Source organism: Cheilinus undulatus, linkage group 19 (assembly GCF_018320785.1).
Source record: "Cheilinus undulatus linkage group 19, ASM1832078v1, whole genome shotgun sequence".
In the NCBI taxonomy this organism is placed as follows: Eukaryota; Metazoa; Chordata; class Actinopteri; order Labriformes; family Labridae; genus Cheilinus; species Cheilinus undulatus.
Genome location: NC_054883.1, coordinates 34,176,990 through 34,194,975, shown reverse-complemented (window position 1 = coordinate 34,194,975; position 17,986 = coordinate 34,176,990). Strand labels below are relative to the sequence as shown.

Here is a 17,986-nt window from a genome sequence, read left to right as displayed (position 1 = left end):
GTCAAGCAAAATCCATTCAAGAATTTGGGGGAGCTTCACAAGGAGTGGACTGAGGCTGGACTGGGGCACAGACCAATAGACATGGACTACAAATGTGGTATTCCTCATGTCATGCTACTCCTGAACCAGAGACAACGTCAGAAGCGTCTTCCCTGGGCTGTGGAGAAAGAACTAGACTGTAGCTCAGTGGTCCAAAGTCCTCTTTTCAGATGAAAGTAAATTTGGAATGTCATTTGGAAATCAAGGTCCCAGAGTCTGGAGGAAGACCTGAAGTCCAGTGTAAAGTTTCCACAGTCAGTGATGATTTGGGCTGCCATGGCATCTGCTGGTGTTGGTCCACTGTGTTTTCTGAAGTCCACAGTCAATGCAGCCATCTACCAGGACATTTTAGAGACCTTCATGCTTCCTGCTGCTGACAAGCACTATGGAGATGCTGATTTCATTTTCCAGCAGGACGTGGCACCTGCCCACACTGCCAAAGGTACCAAAAGCTGGTTCAGTGACCATGGTGTTACTGTGTTACTTACACCTGAGCAGTGCCACAGGCTGATCGCCTCCATGCCACTCTGCATTGATGCAGTAATTCATGCAAAAGGAGGCCCAACCGAGTATTAAGTGCATAGAAATAAACATACTTTGGGTTTTCTTGTCTGTAAGCCATAATCATCAAAATTTCAAGAAATAACAGCTTGAAATTCTTCACTCTATGTGTAACAAGTCTATACAATAAACTTTTTCACGATATTCTAATTTTTTGAGATGTACCTGTACATACTACAAGATAATCATGAAGATTTTGGGACAGATTCCTCCCTTTAGGACTGTGCGATATATTGATTTTATCAATTAATCCACATTTTTTTCTTAAGGACAATTTAAACAATAAAAATATAGATTTTTAGAAATTCCTTCTTGGGCATCAATAGTTCACTCTACTGTTGTTAATGTTTATAAATTCACCTGAACTAAAGTAGACCTTGTTCTGAAAGTATAAACTCACAAACACAACCACATCAAAACAAAACCAATGTTTTCCTTATTTCTAATAATGGCTAAGATTTCTAAGAAACGCAACACATAAAACAACACAAAGATTCAACTTCCAGGTCTCAGCAGCCTCTTCCAGAGCTTGAACTATTCACCAAAAATAGAAGTATACATGATTTGCATTGGAGACGACTCTTCTTCCTACTGCTGCAAGCGAGGGTTCAGCTCTGATTTAGGGCGGTACGTCGCTCAGACGATGCATAAGAACAACCTGATGAGAGTCATTGTTATGTACAGCACACATCCTACATCTCTGCTGCCTGCAGACGGGCCGAGTTCAAGAGACCCCTCGCCTCTGTATCTGTGTTAAGTACCTTTAACCGTCTCCTTCGGGCCACAGACTCCATAAACAAATTCTTCCTCCTCCTACTCCTCTTGCATAATCACTGCTAGCGTGTTAATCCATGCGGAAGTGGTGATGGTTGGCTTTTACAGATGATTAAACCCTGTCAAAATAGCACCCAGGAAACAATGAATACCAAACAGGGCCCTGCTGATTTTATACTGTATTTTTTTCCCCAAATTGTCAAGTGTGAAAACTGCTGAGGACGAAAGACGACGAGACTCTCCCCTCCCTCTTTTCCTCGCTGTCTTTCTGCCATCTCAACAGAGCCAGTGTCCCTCCGGGCCAGAACGTGGGTAGACGGTGAGACTGAGGAGCGAGACAGACGGAGGAGGAGGGAGAGAAAAGAGGTGATAAAAACAGAGAAAGGTGACCACTGATTGCCCTGCGACATCATACATCTCTGTCCTTTATCAAAAACAAGATCGCAGGCAATTAAACTGCTCATGGCGCCCTGCAGGGAGACAGACGTGGCAATGACAGATAAGACTGTGTTCACACCAGGCAGGTTAGGATCAGTTTATTCAGTCTGGAGTCCCTTTATTTTGGTTCATTTGGAGGAGAAGAGACGCACATTCTACCTCAGATGGGGGTAAATAACTGCAACAAGGCATGGTTTGGAATTTGATAGTGTTTATCAGATTGAAATCCCACAAAGATACCGCTTATCAAACCTGAATCCTCCCCTGAAAGGATTCTATCGATCCATCTACCAATATCTGAGTCTGTGGTGTGCAGCCAGTTAACAAGGTAGTCAAGATGTCCTTGTCTGAAGCCGTGTCCTCCAGCTCTTGATGCATTCCCAGGACACTTTGAATATCTGTTTTAAGTATTATCACTCTGTCAAACTCAGAGCCTGCCCGGGGTCTTACTTCAACTTGCTTTGACAAGAATATCTGCTTTGGTGGAAGACATCCTCGCCGGGAGATGTTAACTCATGAGTAAGGTTGCTGGATTTTCATGCCAGTACATCATGAACCTACATTAAGAACTATTACCTTTGCTCTCCATTCAACTTAAAACTGTGTCTCTGCATATATCAGGGCATTCACTGCCTCTTCATTACCAAGACAATGCCTCAGGCCTTATGTGACTTACAGAAAAATGATCACAATGACTTATTTAATGCATGCTGAATCCACTAACATAAGTTAAAAGCATTATGGTAGCATGAATCTGAATATGAGGGTGCAACAAGCTTTATGCTGTAAAGCAGGGGTTCTCAACCTTTTCAGTCCACGACCCCCAAAATAAAGGTGCCACCGACCTGGGACCCCTACTGTACCTGAAGGTGGTTGAACACAGCCATGCACAATCAAAAATAATCATGCAGAAAAGGTCAGCCATAAGGGGAAGTTAAATAGGAGAGTGTTCTGGCACCAAGCCAAACTGGGTGCCCATGGAGGTCAGCAAAATCATGGTCTATTGTAAAGTAAAGCTGTCAAAACCATGTTTTACATTTAACCTAAAAAAAAATACCCACACTTATCAATGAAACAAATATCTTTTTTTTTAATTAATCATTTTCAGAAATGTATTTAATGTTTCAATTTGTGTAGTAAATAGCCCTCTTAAACAATTAAATACCTTTTGTTGAAAAATAATTAAAATGGGTTAAAAATAGCTAAAATGGGTTATTGATGGCAAAAAAATGTGGGAAAAGGTGGTGAAACTGGGTTTTAAAAGTAGCAGAAATTAAAGGCAAAAAATTAACCCAAAAATGGAAAAATTGGTTAAGGTCACAAAAATGGGCATAAATACTGGCAAAAGGGAGTTAAAAAGTGGCCGAAATGGCTTTACATTGGCAAAAATAGGTGGAAATTTGGTGAAATGAGATAAAAAAAAATAAATTGATATAAACTGGCAAAAAAGGGTTAACTGAGAAAGAAAAAATAGGCATACATTGGCAGAAATTGGTTAAACTAGCATAAATTGGCATATAAAGTAGTCAAATATGGTGAAAATGGGAAAAATTTGGCATAAAAAGTGGTGAAAAGAAATTAATAGTGGCAATAATTGGTTAACAGGGGCAACATTAGGCGTAAGTGGCAAGAACTGGTTTAGAAGTGGCAAAAAGAGGCAGAAAAAAAGTGGTGGAAAGGGGTTAAAATTGACAAATATGTCTTAAATGGAAAAAATATGTTAAAATTGGTGGGAAAAAAAATAATAATGAAAAAAATAATGAAAAACATTGGGTTGAAATTACAAATCATGCATTTAAAAGGACAAAATATGAGATAAAATTTAAATCATTAGTTCAAAAGATCAAAATGTGGCTTGAAGTTTGAACTTGTGAATCTTAAAGGTCACAACATGAAATACAAACTCAAATTTATGAATTGAAAAAGGCAAAATATAAGCTCAAATTCCAGATCCTGAGTTGAAAAGGTCAAAACATGAGATAAAATACAAACTCATGAGTTTTAAAGGTCAAAATACGACTCAAATTTAAAATAGTTAGTCTTGAAGGTCACAATATGCGATCAAAAGTCAGGGTTCTACGTTTAAGTCAAAACAGTGAGATGCAAAAATGAAAATCTGGAATAAACACAAATTGATTCCTTTACCCATATTCCTTACTTTTTACCTTAGTTATTTTTACTCTTTAATTTTTCAAATTTTTATGACTTAAGGATATTTCAAATCACCAAGTTTAAGTTTATATTTTTATACTGGATAAAATCTGCAGACCTCATAATGGTGGGCCACTTATAATAAAAATATGATATGATCTTGTGGGCTGGGTATAACTGTACCATCCACTGGCTCCCTATCAATTCCCATATCAACTACAAAGTCCTCCTCCTCGCATACAAATCTCTCCATGCTCTGGCTCCCCAGTACCTTTCTGATCTTCTCCATCCATACACACCATCTCGCAACCTTCGATCTTCAGACACCAGCCTACTTTCCATACCCAAAACCAAACTCCGAACCTATGGAGACAGAGCCTTCAGTGCTGTAGCCCCCACCATCTTCCTGCAGACATCCATTGCGCCCCATCTCTGGACATTTTCAAAAAAACGTCTCAAGCACCACCTGTTCACCACAGCCTACAGTCTTCAGTAAACCACCCCTTTACACTCATCCTACCCCTCACATAGTTTGTCCATGTCTATGTGTTCCTGTAAAGCATCCTTGGGTTTCTTGAAAGGCGCTATATAAATTCAAGATATTATTATTATTATTATTATTATTATTATTATTATTATTACTATGGGCCAGATTGGCACCCCTTTTTTTTAATTGAATACCCAGTCTTTAATACACAGTTTAACACTCAGTATGCCTGTGGAGGACAGGGTTTTATTCTTTGAAGTTCACTGTAATCAAATTGCATCCACATTCACCATATCTCATTCCACTAGAGCACCTTTAGGACATGGTGGAACAGGTGTTCATGGATGCGCAGCTGACAAATCTGCATCAATATGTGTGATGCTATCACGTCAAAATCGACCGCAATCTTTAAGGGATGCTTCCAGCATCTTGTGAGTTCCTTGCCAACAAAAACTGGAGGAAGTTTAGAAGGCAAAAAGAGGTCCATTCTATTACCAACAAGGTGTATTTGATAAAGTGGCCAGTGATAAAAAGGCACCATGATGTTTCTTGCTGTTGAGAACAGCTTAACAAACACAGATCCAAAAGGGATATTTCAGTATTTTTGAAGTTGAGTTGTGTGGGGTACGTAGCAGTAATAGTGGCATTAGCCTCCAGTGATTTCAGTGAGCATTGCTCCTCTAAGAACTGACCAGGAAGCTAGGCTGTACAGTGTGACAGATGGGCACAGTTTCTCCCTGGCATTAAGCATTGCAACATTGCTTTGTGGCCCAGTTTTACCAAAAACTTGCAAAAAACTGGGGAGAACTGTACGCATCTGTTACGCTGTATAGTCTAGCTTCCTGGCTGGTACAACCAGCGAGTCCTTCTTAAAGGAGCAGTGCTTAATGAAATCACTGCTGGCTAATGCCATATCTACTGCTAGATGACTCAACTTCAAAAATACTGAAATATCCCTTTAAGTTTATTCAGCTTGCAGAGCCTGACGTGAAAATGTAAATATAGCCGAGACGTCTCTTGAAGGTGAAGTGTTGAGTGTTTAATCAGCAGTTTTCCAGCACAGATGGTGACACGTTCCCTCTGACAGTACTCGAGTGAATCCTCATTAGTCTTTTAAACTTCACAGTTGGGTCGCTCTGTGGTCGTCAGCTCCGTGTACATCTCCTTCTCCTCCTCTTTACCCTCAGCAGCATCGCCGGCACCCCCCTCTGGGTAAAACACTCCCTCCCACTTGACTGCAGGTCCCGAGGCCAGACCCTGCCCTCCTACTGCCTCCTCGCTCTGCACTCCAAGCTGACCTATTTTTTCTGCAGCGTTACCCAGTCAAAGTCGAGGAAGAGTGCGGAGAAATCCTGGCAGAAGAGAGGAGAGAGGGATAGAAGCGCAGGGAGACAGGAGAAAAGAAAGAAACCTGCCCTTCAGGGGGCGAGACAACCGGGGGAATTACTGACTCCTTTTCCCAAAGATAAGGATTAGCTTTGATCTGACATAAATGCTTTGTGGCTCAATATTCCCATACACGCCGCCACTCTCTCTCTCCTTCTTCTACCTTCTTCTCCTCTGACTCAGAAGCTTCTCCTTTTCTGCTTGACATCAATTCTTCATGCTTTCTGCCAGGTTATTTTTCCTCTTTTTCCCATCATCTTTCCCCCTCTACTCTATCTACCTTTTTAACTTATTTTTTCCCATGAAAAGACTGTAAAAAGCTGCAAAAACAAAATACAACAGCAATAAGGCTACAGAATGGACCAATTCACAAGAGGCACCATTCTCCACTGCAGGGAAAGTAATTTAAAAGACTTGAACAAGTTAATTCTGTGCTTTGCAAAATCAAAATCCCAGAAGTTTAGTTGTCTATTGAACAAATTGCTGTTATTACTCAGAATGGGCAGCATTTACATGTATTTCACCTCACAAAAAACAAATACAAAGACATTATTATGCAAGAATGCTTACTTTACTAATGTTAGATATTCATTTATGTCCTAAACAGTTCCCTAATCAAGTAATTTAAACAACAGAAAACTGTCCTTAATAGAATAAAAGCTGGAGTTCAGGTCAAGATTGCTCAGCACATACACTGTCAATTCCACCACCAGGGGCTCTCAATCACAGCAATAACAAAAGATATCATCAAGGGTAGCAGGGAATTAAAGTGGTGATTCTTTCCTCTTTCTCCCAACGGAAACTGACTCCAAATGGACCATGGTCATGACAAACCAGGTTTTTGGGCCAAAGAACATGCAGCCAAAGGCAGAAAATAACGGGTTTCCTTCAGCTGACGTTGGTTAGACTGGCTGTAATGGTTAAAGCACTATCTATAGGGGCTTTTCCACTACGACTTTTGGCCGCGCCAAGCCAAACCAAGCTTTGCTGATTTGCTTTTCCATCACAAGTTTCGCCGCACCAGAATGGTGCTGCTCATTAGCAGGGCCAAAGCGAGCCAGCCTCACCTCCAAGCACGCCGCTCTGACATCAAAGCGCTTCGCAGGGTGCGATTTGTCCTTTCTGCTATGATAAGTTTTCAGCCCACATGGCTGCTCCCTTCTCCAGCTGTCTACAACTCTGTAGCATTGGTGGTCTAATGTCAGCATTCACTGTATGACTTAAACATTTATGACACAAGACCAAATATAAAGATTTATGTGCTCATACTATGGTCTGATAGTTGCTCATGGCTGGAGTTCTTACACTGACAAGTGAAATCTGGACAACTTTTTCTGCACCTACCTACCAATAACTAAAGTTTGACTCTTTCCCCTCCTTATAGATAAAGAAATCTTAGACTTTAAAAAACATAAAAATGCTGGAGATGTTTGAAACATTTAGCCTGTGAGGGAGTCAGTCTTTAATCTATTAACTGGGGCTAGTAAAGCATGCCCTTCTTATTGCCAGAAGATATGATTGTTTTCATTTTCTGCTATCTAGAGACCCATAAACCCATCACCAGAAGACTTTTCTTTGACTTCTATGTAGGAAAAGTCTCTCTTTTTGATGATAGTCGTGAATTATTGTTTGGCTGTTGATCACAGAAAGAGAGGCAGAGGGAGAGAGAATAGGAAAAGAGCAGCATGCTGCACCGTCAGTTTACAGTTTGATTTTTGCTTTAAGAAAGTGTGAAGTCAATCAGACCAAATTGTGGATGAGGTTGAGGAGGGCTCAAAATGCCACGTCATCAGCTCTAGACACGCCCTCAAACAGGTAAGTTGTAGTGGAAAAGCAGATCACCTGCCGCGATGGGCTGCCATGCCGAGTCAAAGCGGCGAACTGCCCCTAGCAATGGAAAAGCTCCATTTGAGAGAGCTCCAGGAAAGTGTGACATCGTGTCGTATCACTTTGCATCGTCATATGACTCTGCATCCATTAAATATTTAATTCTCTCCCCTAGTAAAAAACATGACATCTAACATTTTATTTTGAATGTGGACAAACAGAGGAGTGGAGCTTTGTACTGAGGATCCTTTGACGGCTTTAAGCTGAAGAGTTTTTTCTCCGCATTGGCACAAGTCAGGGCACAGCATGTCAAACACAGACATGGTTATTAGATAGTAAAACTATCTCCAGTTTGTAGTGTCTAGGTGCTTGACTTTATACACCTGTGGCCATGGAAGAGATTGGAACATCTGATTTCAATTATTTGGATAGGTGAGTGAATACTTTTGGCAATATAGTGTATTTGGTGATGTATCGGTACACAATTTTCTTCAAATATATCGATTATCACTGTATCGCTGTATCGTGACAATATCGGTATTGTGGACCATGTATCGAATATCTTATCACAGCGTATTGTGTTGTGGGGTACCCTGTGATTCCCACCCCTACTCCTGAAACCTTGTCATCTCCCTCTTTCCTCATTCCTCCACCATCTCATCGTGAGCCACAGAAAAGAAAATAAGAATGACCGATAGAAAGCGCAGTGTCACTGTGATGTGTTGCTTACATGCTGTCAGGATACTACAATGGGAATCTTGGTCATCAAGCTGATTTTGCTGCAGATGCTCACTTGCATCATGTCCAGTTAGGAATTGGTAAAGATCAGATTCATGTTGTTGATGAAATTTATGTATTTGCATCTGTCCAGCACATCAGAAAATAAATGCCACATGGATTTTAGATGCAGCATAGGTTGTTTTAATCACATGCCAAAGAATGTCTATTGGGGATAGCTGTAAGAAATGAAAAGGAACGAGAGAAAGTTAGTACTTAACAGCTCTAAATGGGCCTATATGCTGCAATTATCATGAAAATGTCTACATACATTGAATATGATACCTACACTTTACAGGACAGTGATTTTACCACAGTTTAACAGAAATGACAGAGAAAACTCAGAGAGGAGTTCATGAATTTTTTATCCTGCATCTGTTGGCTGAATATTTCACTGCTACTGGGACACAAAAATAGCTTAAGAATAAATAATGTTTTTATTTTTTGCACTTTGAACTCTTGGCATGGTCATAAATGGCTCAAAACATGGTCTTTTTGGCAGCATTTTTCTATGCAGAAAGCGCTAATTGCCCCCCAAGAGGAGTTCTCTGCTGCTGTGTGATTTCATCTGCAAAGAACCTATTGACTTATCGCACTCAGGCTGCCTTATTTAAACTGCTCTTGCTTGGCTATGCTCTGCTGTTCTCTCTGTAAGCTTCTTTTGCAACCTTTCTCCACCCCAGCTCCTCCTTCTGACTTAATCAGTGTCATTCAGTTGTCATTGATGCCTGCTCTGCTCTGAGGTTTTTGCTGCTTCTCTCCCTGCCTTAAGTGTTCCTGATTGGGGCAGGAATGTGTGCTGTTTCTGCTCAGTGTTTTCCATGTAGGCTTGGGGAAGGGCTGGGGGATCCCAGAGCAGCCACACGGCTAAACATTACTAACAGCATAAAAAAATCATGTGTTTCTAGATAAAGTGGTCCTGACTGAATGAAACAGCAGCAGGTCAGTGGTAAGAACAAGCCCTCCTGGTGGTTGTGCTTTGGGTTCTGCAGTTTGTCTGGTCGCATCCAGGCAATGGAGCAATTCCAAAAACATTTTAGACCCGAAACCATGAAAAAAGGGCCCAGGTTTGAAAATCTCATCTTCTCTTACAGTTGTATGAGTTTTGATTGCAGTTCCCCTTCCACTGAGGCGTCTTCTTTTCAGCGTCTTCTTTTCAGCGTCTTCTTTTCAGCATCTTCTTTTCAGCGTCTTCTTTTCACCGCTTTGAAGCCACAGTAGTCACTCAGATTGGAGGTGATTGTTTGAGGCAACGCTGAAAACCTGGCCAAGCGGTTCCACTTTTCTCAGAATGTGAAGAAAATAACGCTTCAGCTCTTGGGGAACACTTTGAGGTCATGAAACAACAACAAGAGGAACAACCTGCAACATAACAATATGATTTATCGGTTCAACTGAGCCGAAACCAGGCCGACCTGGAAAAAAGGTCCATTTGTGACCTATTTTTAATTACAGCGACGGAGAAACACAACAAGATGCTTCACTGAGAGGGTGCATAAGGAGATTCTCACATAATTAACCAAGAAAGTTGGTTAGAATTTACACTTTTAATCATTTAAGAAAAAGTGAGTTTTATTCCAATCTCGGTCTATTTCAGTGTAACTCTATCAGTACTCCTCTGGAGTCATTGAGGGTTCAGGAAAGGACGTATGATTAAGTAATGATGCAGAATGACCGAGTGACGGCCTCAACCCGCCTGTGATCCACTCAGAGCTACCAAGCATAAACTGCACTCACTAAAAAAGGACAAAAACTCACACATTTACACACTCATTCCCTCCGGACGTCCACACACAATCAGCTGAGGAGTGAGTTCACTCGTCCTTACTGACTAAAGTTAAAAATAACCACCACAGACAGAAGTACACACATATACGACCACACAGACAGACAGTGTGTAACAAACTACCTGGGAGCTGCAGTCAGAGTGGAGATGTGCTGTTATCAACAGGGAGGGAAAAACCAGCAGATTTGCAAACCATGAGCTAGTTTGGAGTGGAGAAATGTCGCAGAGAGGAGACCTGACATCACCGTTTGAATAATGCACTAGGGCTCAGAATCAAGTAAAAGATGTCTGTTTTGATGCCACATAAACAAAATTACAAGTTCTGAGCATCCAACATTCAGGATTTCATGTTTTCAACCATCAGCTAGAACTACACCCTGGTGGTTTCATGTAAACAGAAAAAGTACAGTCAACTGTCAGGAAGCAAAGGCTGGTTGTGGAAAAAGTGGATAAACAGTGACAAACTGGGTAAAAACAGTGAAAAATTGATGAGAAGTGGCTTATAAAAGTGGAACAAATGGGTTAAAGAGATCAAAAAGGGCAAAAAAAGCAAAAAAATTGGTGAAAAGAGGCTTACAAGTACCAAGAAGTGGTTTTAAATGGCAAAAGGGTTAACAGAGGCAAGATTGGATCAAAAGAGCCAAACGTAACAGAAAGAGTGCTGGAGAAAAAGTGGTAGAAATGGGATAAAAATGGCAAAATGGGCAAATAATTTCAAATTGGGTATAAAGTGTTTGAAACTGAAGAAAAGTGTCTATAAAATATGGTAAAAATGGGTTAAACGTTTCAAAAACTGCGGTGAACGTGGTGAAAAGAGATTTAAAAAGTGACAAAAAATTGGTTTAAATTGGCAAAAATGGATTAACAGAGGCAAAAGTTGGTCAGACATGGTAAGAGCGTTAGAAAAAGTGGTTAAGTGGCACAAATAAATAACTCCAGCATCAGACCCAATAATAGCCTGTCAAACCTTTTAACTCCAAAATAAAGTAAGTGATGCTAGCACCAATGCTAATAATCTAACACACACAGGTATGGGAAGTAAGTCTCATCTGGGGAGTCCCTGACTTTGACAGGGACCCAGCCAAATCAGTGGGCGGGGCCTGATGGCATGTGGCACAGTAATTGTTTAATCAAGATTATCTTGTTTTCAGGATCAAAGAAAGTCAAAATTGTGACTGAATTTGAGACCAGCACAGTGAGATGTTGAAAGTTTCACAGGAAGTGCACAAGGACAGACGACCTGAAAACATCATGTCTCTGACCTCTGTCATCACCGCCCTAGAGTCATAAAACAGCAAATTAATACAAGGAATCCAGTTTGAATCTCATGCTCCTCCTGTCTCTAAAGTGTCCTTGAGTAGGACGACAAACTTTAAATTGCTCTGGATGAATGTGCTTTGGAGTTAAAAGTCACTTTGAATGAAATTATCATTCATTTATACAGAAAAAAAAAAAAAAAAAACATCTGTTTTGTTTAAAATCCACTGACAAAGAACTCCAGAATGAGACTGAGTGACTAGAATCAGATTAGATCAAATTAATGCTCTAGGCTGACCAAATCTACTCAAGTTTTCCACGTTGGTTCAGAGAAAAGGCATTGGGCTGTAGGTGTGAACATGTGATTGTTCTCTCCATATGTTTCATCTGATTCTGCACAAACAAACCCACCAACACAGATGTAAAAAAGGAAATAAAAATCTCTGCTCTGTCTCAGAGAAAAAGCAAAGTCTTTTGTTTGCTTTGACTGAGCACTGGCTTGACTACAGTATCCTCACATTTAAAACGTGTTTTCAATCATGCAAAAATGAAAAAAAAAATCTAAATTTAAATCAAATAAACTCTTTCCACCACTTTACTTCCGCCTCTTTTTGCCACTTTGAAAACAGTTCTTGCCCTTTAAGCCTAACGCTGCCTTTGTTGAGCCATTATTGCCCCTAATAAGTCCTTTTAACCACTTTTTATGCCCAGTAATCTCACTAGTTGATATGCCCATTTTTGCTAGTTTAACCCATTTCTGCCAATGTTTGCTTTTTTCTTTCTCAGTTAACCATTTCTTGCTAGTTTAAACATTTTTCATCCAATTTCATCAAATTTCCAAACATTTTTCATTTTAAAGCCATTTCAGCTGCTGTTTAACCACTATGTATGCCCATTTTTTGCCACTTTATCCCCTTTTTGCCGTTTTTTTGGAAATTTTTTGCCTTTTTTATCTAATTTTTACCACTTTAAATCCACGTCTGCTTACTTTCACCACCTTTTCCACAATTTTTTGCAATAATTATTACCCCATTTTAGCAATGTTTAACCCATTTTAATTCTTTTAAGGAATTTACATTTTTAAGAGGGCTATTTACAACACAAATTATTAAAAACATATAGTTGTTTCTTTAATAAAAGTGTTTTTTTTTTTTCAGGTTAAATATAAAATATGGATATCAGAGCATAATACACAATGGTTCCCCAGTTTGGCTGGGCCCCATTTATCCCCCCTTTTGGACAGCCTTGTCTGCATGTTACTGTTCTTAATAGTGCATGGCTGTGTTCAACCACCTTCAGGTACAGTGGGGGTCCCAGTCTGAAAAGGCTGAGATCCACTGATTTAGAGGACATTATATGTTATCATTTATGATGCATGCATCAGTTTAAGGCCTGATGTTGAACACAGATCGTCAGCATGAGTTCAGTGCAGTCCCACTTAGAAAATCACAGAGGGATGGATCTCATGGCTGCAGCTCTCTGCATCTGTTAAACCTGTGGTAATAATAATGAAGGTTTTATGTTTCTTTTCATGGCACATTTGATCCTCCTGCATCCTAAAACCCTGCAGAGTATGTAGGACTTTTCTCTGAGAACGATGATAAATTCTTTCATAAAACTGCTGGAGTGGCACCAAGTGGTCCTTGGCACAAAGCCAGACAGTCAAGTAAATTGCACTGAAATTTTTTGGCAAGCTTTGGAGAAATCTTCACAAAAAAAAAAAAAAAAAAAAAAAAACAAGATGGAGAAACATCTTTGAGAGTCAGCAGCAGCGACATGAAAAACATCCAAACTGATGCACAAATCTGTCTGTCTGTGCAGTCTAAAAATTTCTTTCTGTGGGAACAAAAACCTGCAGATATACTGTCTCTTGCTGCTGTTTTTTGTGTTATGTCTGTCTCTATTAAGCGAAGGTCTCCATATCATATTGCCATTAATACTGGCTTCATTAGGAGTGTTTATATCATGGCCTTTAGAGTCACAATTAAAATTACAGCCGCCCCTGGATGAGTCTTTTGTGCAATCTTTCCTCAATCAGATAATAAAACAGCAGAGAAAATGACAGGAATAAACTCATTTCCTCTACCTCAATTTTAATAAAGCAAACAACTGAATTAAACAGCTCAATTTAAAGTCTATCCATGCAATTCATAGCATCATATATCTAATAAATTCCATTACAGTCCAACATTTATTCATTTAAGGCGGCAGATAAATGCTTCCTGCAATGATGAAAGGGTTGCACATGTTGGTTTTATTCTAATTGCATGTCATTTACGAATTTAAAAGTCTGAAATTAATCCTCTTTTTATGTTTGGATGAAAACATTTCATTAGTGAATTGAAGCCACAGTGGCATAAAACAATCCATTTATTGTGAGGAATGTTTCAGACGTGAGACATTTGTAGAAACATAAATGTTCCTGCTAAACAAACATGCCAAATCTGTTTTGTACTTCTTAAAGGCTGTTGGCAGCGAGCTGAGGCAGCATTTACATATTAGATTGTGTCTGTATTTCCTCACACATACGTCAAATATTTGGACTGGAGTCAACACCTCTGACAGATGAAGTGGAGGATCTGCAGCGGCTCCTTCACTGATCGCTCTGCAGGTTTTTACGCTCCACAGTCCTCCTGTATGTCTGTGTTGGTCCAGAACTCATCAATTAACTTAAACTGCAGCTCATTTTTCATTTATGTTTAATGGTAACTGCTCAGGCGAGAAGGGCAGAGAACGTCTGTCCTTGACTGAGGTTACAGTGTAAAGTAGGGTGCTATGTCTTTAAACCGGATGTCTGACTTAAGTCTTAGAGCCCCATTTCAATGCTGTAAAGCACTGATCATCAACTGGCGGCCTGGGGGCCATATCAGGCCCCCCAAAGCTTGCTGTCTGGCCCCCAGAAGATCATTAAATTCAGAAAAGAGGCTGTGGTTTTAAGAATATCCTTTCGCTTAATGTCTGCAGCGGTTAAATCCATCCCACAAACCATGAATATTGAAATAGTTTTAGAATGACTTAACATTTGATCTGTTTTACAGAAATTTACTGCCATAATTAGTAGATATTTAAAATTAGGGTTAAGATTGGCAGAAATGCCACAAAAGTGACCAGATAAAAGGGTGAAAAGAGGTTAAAATGTGGCAATGAATTGATTAAAGAGGGATAAAGGGGTGAAAAGTGTCATAAATTGGTTACAAATGACAAAAATAGTTCAAAAAAGCAATGAAATTGGGTTAAAAAGTGGCAAAAATATGAGAAAAGTAGCAAGAATGGATAAAAGAGTGGCATAAAGGGAATAAAACATGCAGGAAAAGGAGTTTAAATGGGTTAAAGAATGGCAAAAATTGGGTAAAGGAGGAAAAAAAGAGGCAAAAACTATCAACTGGTTAAAAGTGGCAAAAATACATCAAAAATAGCCTGGCAAATCAGTGAGAAGTTCAAGAGCGGCACACAAGGGAAATAATTGGCAGGAAAGTTGCAAAAGGGGGTTAAAGAGTAGTAAAATGTGGGAGAAAAGTGGCAAAAATTGAATAAAGTTGCAACTATTGTTTAAAAAAGTAATGGGAAAAGTGGCAAAAATGGATAAGAGTGACACAAAGTGTACAAAACATGCAGGAAAAGTGGTTAAAGAATGGCTAAAATTGGGCTAACGAGACAAAAAGGGGATTAAAATGAGTTAATACTGGTATTAAATCACAACTGGGGAGGGCCCATTCTCTGGGATTTTAAGGGGTCCAGCCAATTCTGTTGTCAGGCTTGTCTCCTTGTGGCCTGCTACATTATAGATAATAGGGATAGATCTCACTGTTAATGCCCAGAAATGTCCTGTGTTTTGAAAGAAAAATACAAATACTACTATAATACTGTGTTAGCCAGACCAAAATCACTGTAGATTTTAATTGTTTCACTAATAAAACCCTAAAAAAATCCTATTCCTGATTTTCTTATCAAAAGACCTTTGTAGACCTAATAACTGCTTTATCATGGAATAAGTCAATATTTGCAAATCTAATTTTGGCAGCTCAGAACAGCCAAAGCCTCGTGCTCCCCCCCTTAGATCTTAGGAACTTTGTCCCAATTCCACACAGGATCTCTGGAGCTCAGTCAGAGCCACCATCAGGTTCTTGGTCACCTCTCTTGCTAAGGCCATTTTTCCCCTGAGGGCTCAGTTTGGCCGGGTGACCAGCTCTTGGAGGAGTCTTGGCTCTACCAAACTTCTTCCATTTAAAAACTCTGGAGGGCACTGTGCCTTTGGAGACCTTCATAGGAAAGTAACTTTTTTGTAGCCTTCCCCAGATCTGTTAACCTTGCAAAGCAAATGGATTTGCCCGTTTCCATGTTTCTCACTGGTGAATCCATTTTGAAAAGCTCCTGTCTGAACCGTTTGGGCCCGGCTAGAAAGTCACAGGACCAATCAGCTTCGAGGGGCACTACTTTCGGGCATAGCCAAGTCGTGACATAAACAAGCAGCAGCAAGAGACCGGTGCAATTATGGCAGAAGAGCTTTGTGTGGATGCTGCTAAAGCGCCAGTTTTCTCAGAAACTGACGACATTTCTTCATTAAAAGAAGAACAAAGAACAGCAGTGAGTTGTTTTCTTTTCAAAAACGACATAAGTCATGTACTGACATGTCTACAGTCACGATAGTTTGGGTTATTCCTCGGTAGATGCGCACGCGCACCTTGGTCGCAGCTACGTCACTCTGACCTTTCCCAAACACTTAGTATAGAAGGTTTTCCAGATGGATGTGTAAACCAAATCCAACTGGTGTGTCAGGTTACAGATCCGCGCCTTTCTAACAATCCTGTCTCTGAACTCTGCAGGCATTTGCTTTGACCTGTGACCTGTTCCTTTGCTTGGTCTTGCTCTGATATGCATTGTCAGCTGTGAGGCCTTCTTTATAGAGGGGTTTTTCAATTGTATCATCAGAGTGCAACAGAAAAATCCAAAAAGTGAAGGGGGTCTGATTACTTTCTGAATGCACTGTGCTTCCCAGCTTTTCCAGCAGTTCCACTCCTTTTCTGATTTTGACTTTTACTTTGTGGTAAAAGTCTGTGGACATCCTCTTCATCCACAACAGCCTATTTTTCCTCTGACAATGTTTTTAAGGCTATTTTGGTTTCAGTTAAAGGAACAGGAAGTCTCCAGTGATATTAGATTGAAGACAATAATGTGCATTAAGAAAGCTCCATAAAAATCATTCTGTGATTTGTGTTCTTTAGCAGAGACTATGTTGTCTGATAAAGCAGAGTGCTTTTCTTTTTGTATTGTAGTAATTGAGTTTTGTGTGTATTCACCAGAGTAGGACCAATGATTGACTGTGTTTGTGTGGTCTCAGCACAGATGGAGCCTCTGATAGAGGCCTGTGCAGCCGACCACTGCAGGACACATTATGGCAATTTCCAGCCTGAGGAGCCAGCAAGCGTCAGAGCTGTTCGATGAGCTCGACCCCACACATCCAGCCGAGCGTGACATCGACGCCTGCACCACTGGGATGCCGCCCAAACCGCAGAAGGAAGAAGAAGAAGAGGTGAGCGGAGGACAGTCATGTTCATCCAGTCCAACTCTCCAGGTACAGGGTTTCATTCTCTAAAGCCAATATTTGACTAGAAAGGACCTTTTCCCGACTTAAGAGCGAATTCACAAGGGGAAATAGCAAAGAGAGGCAGCACTGATTGAATTTCCGCTCTGGTCAGAGTGTTCTCAAACACACACATTACACACTCACAGCTTCTTTTACCCAGAGACCTTATTTAGCCTACACAATTTAAAAAGTTTAAGGTGGTATTAGGAGTCTGGATGCTTTTTCAAGTGTCTAAAAGTGATTAACCCTTTGAGCTCTGCATCACTAGGATTCCTCTCATTCTTCAAGGTCTTTTTGGAACTATAGCTTTTATTTAACTACTGCAACTGTGATGTCAAATTAAAGGATACAGGATGTCAGTCGAGTAACCAAAACTAAGCAAACCTCCCACCTTTTGTTGTTGCTAGAAGCAAACCAAAACTGGCTCACTTTTCAAACCTACAGTCAAATAGAAAGTCTGTCTGGCATCACCTTCAGTAGTTTTTAAAGAATGTTCAAATCACAATACACGTCCAGTGAAACAAATGCTGAGCTGCTCTTTACCTTTTTGTTGAAGTAGCATGTGCACTGTTTCTGTTTCTCTACACTTGTTGGCGTATAGCAGTGTACTTGCAGAAGTTTGCATGCAAAGCCAGATGATTAAAGGTCCTTGCACACCAGAAGCCATTTTTCCATGCAAATAGTTTGCACTAAATGTTTATTTTTCAAACCTGCAGTAAGTCAATGCAAGCTTCCACATCAGCAACATAATTTCAAATTGCGGAAAATAATTTTCAAACTGTGGCCGATTTTTTCAAAGTTGCACTACCAACCAACACACATATGGCCAGTCAAAACACTCGCTGTTGCCAACTTTCAAAGCAGAAAGAGCAAACACCCTCCTCTCCAACACCACATGATGTTTGTTCTCTTCTCATAT

General features: G+C 40.2%; 1 protein-coding gene across 7 annotated transcripts in view; it reads right to left on the bottom strand.

Moving 5' to 3' along the window:
- rnf152 (ring finger protein 152) overlaps positions 1–17,986 on the bottom strand; it is a 94,312-nt gene that overhangs the window by 9,927 nt on the left and 66,399 nt on the right. The gene's annotated exons all lie outside the window — the stretch shown is intronic.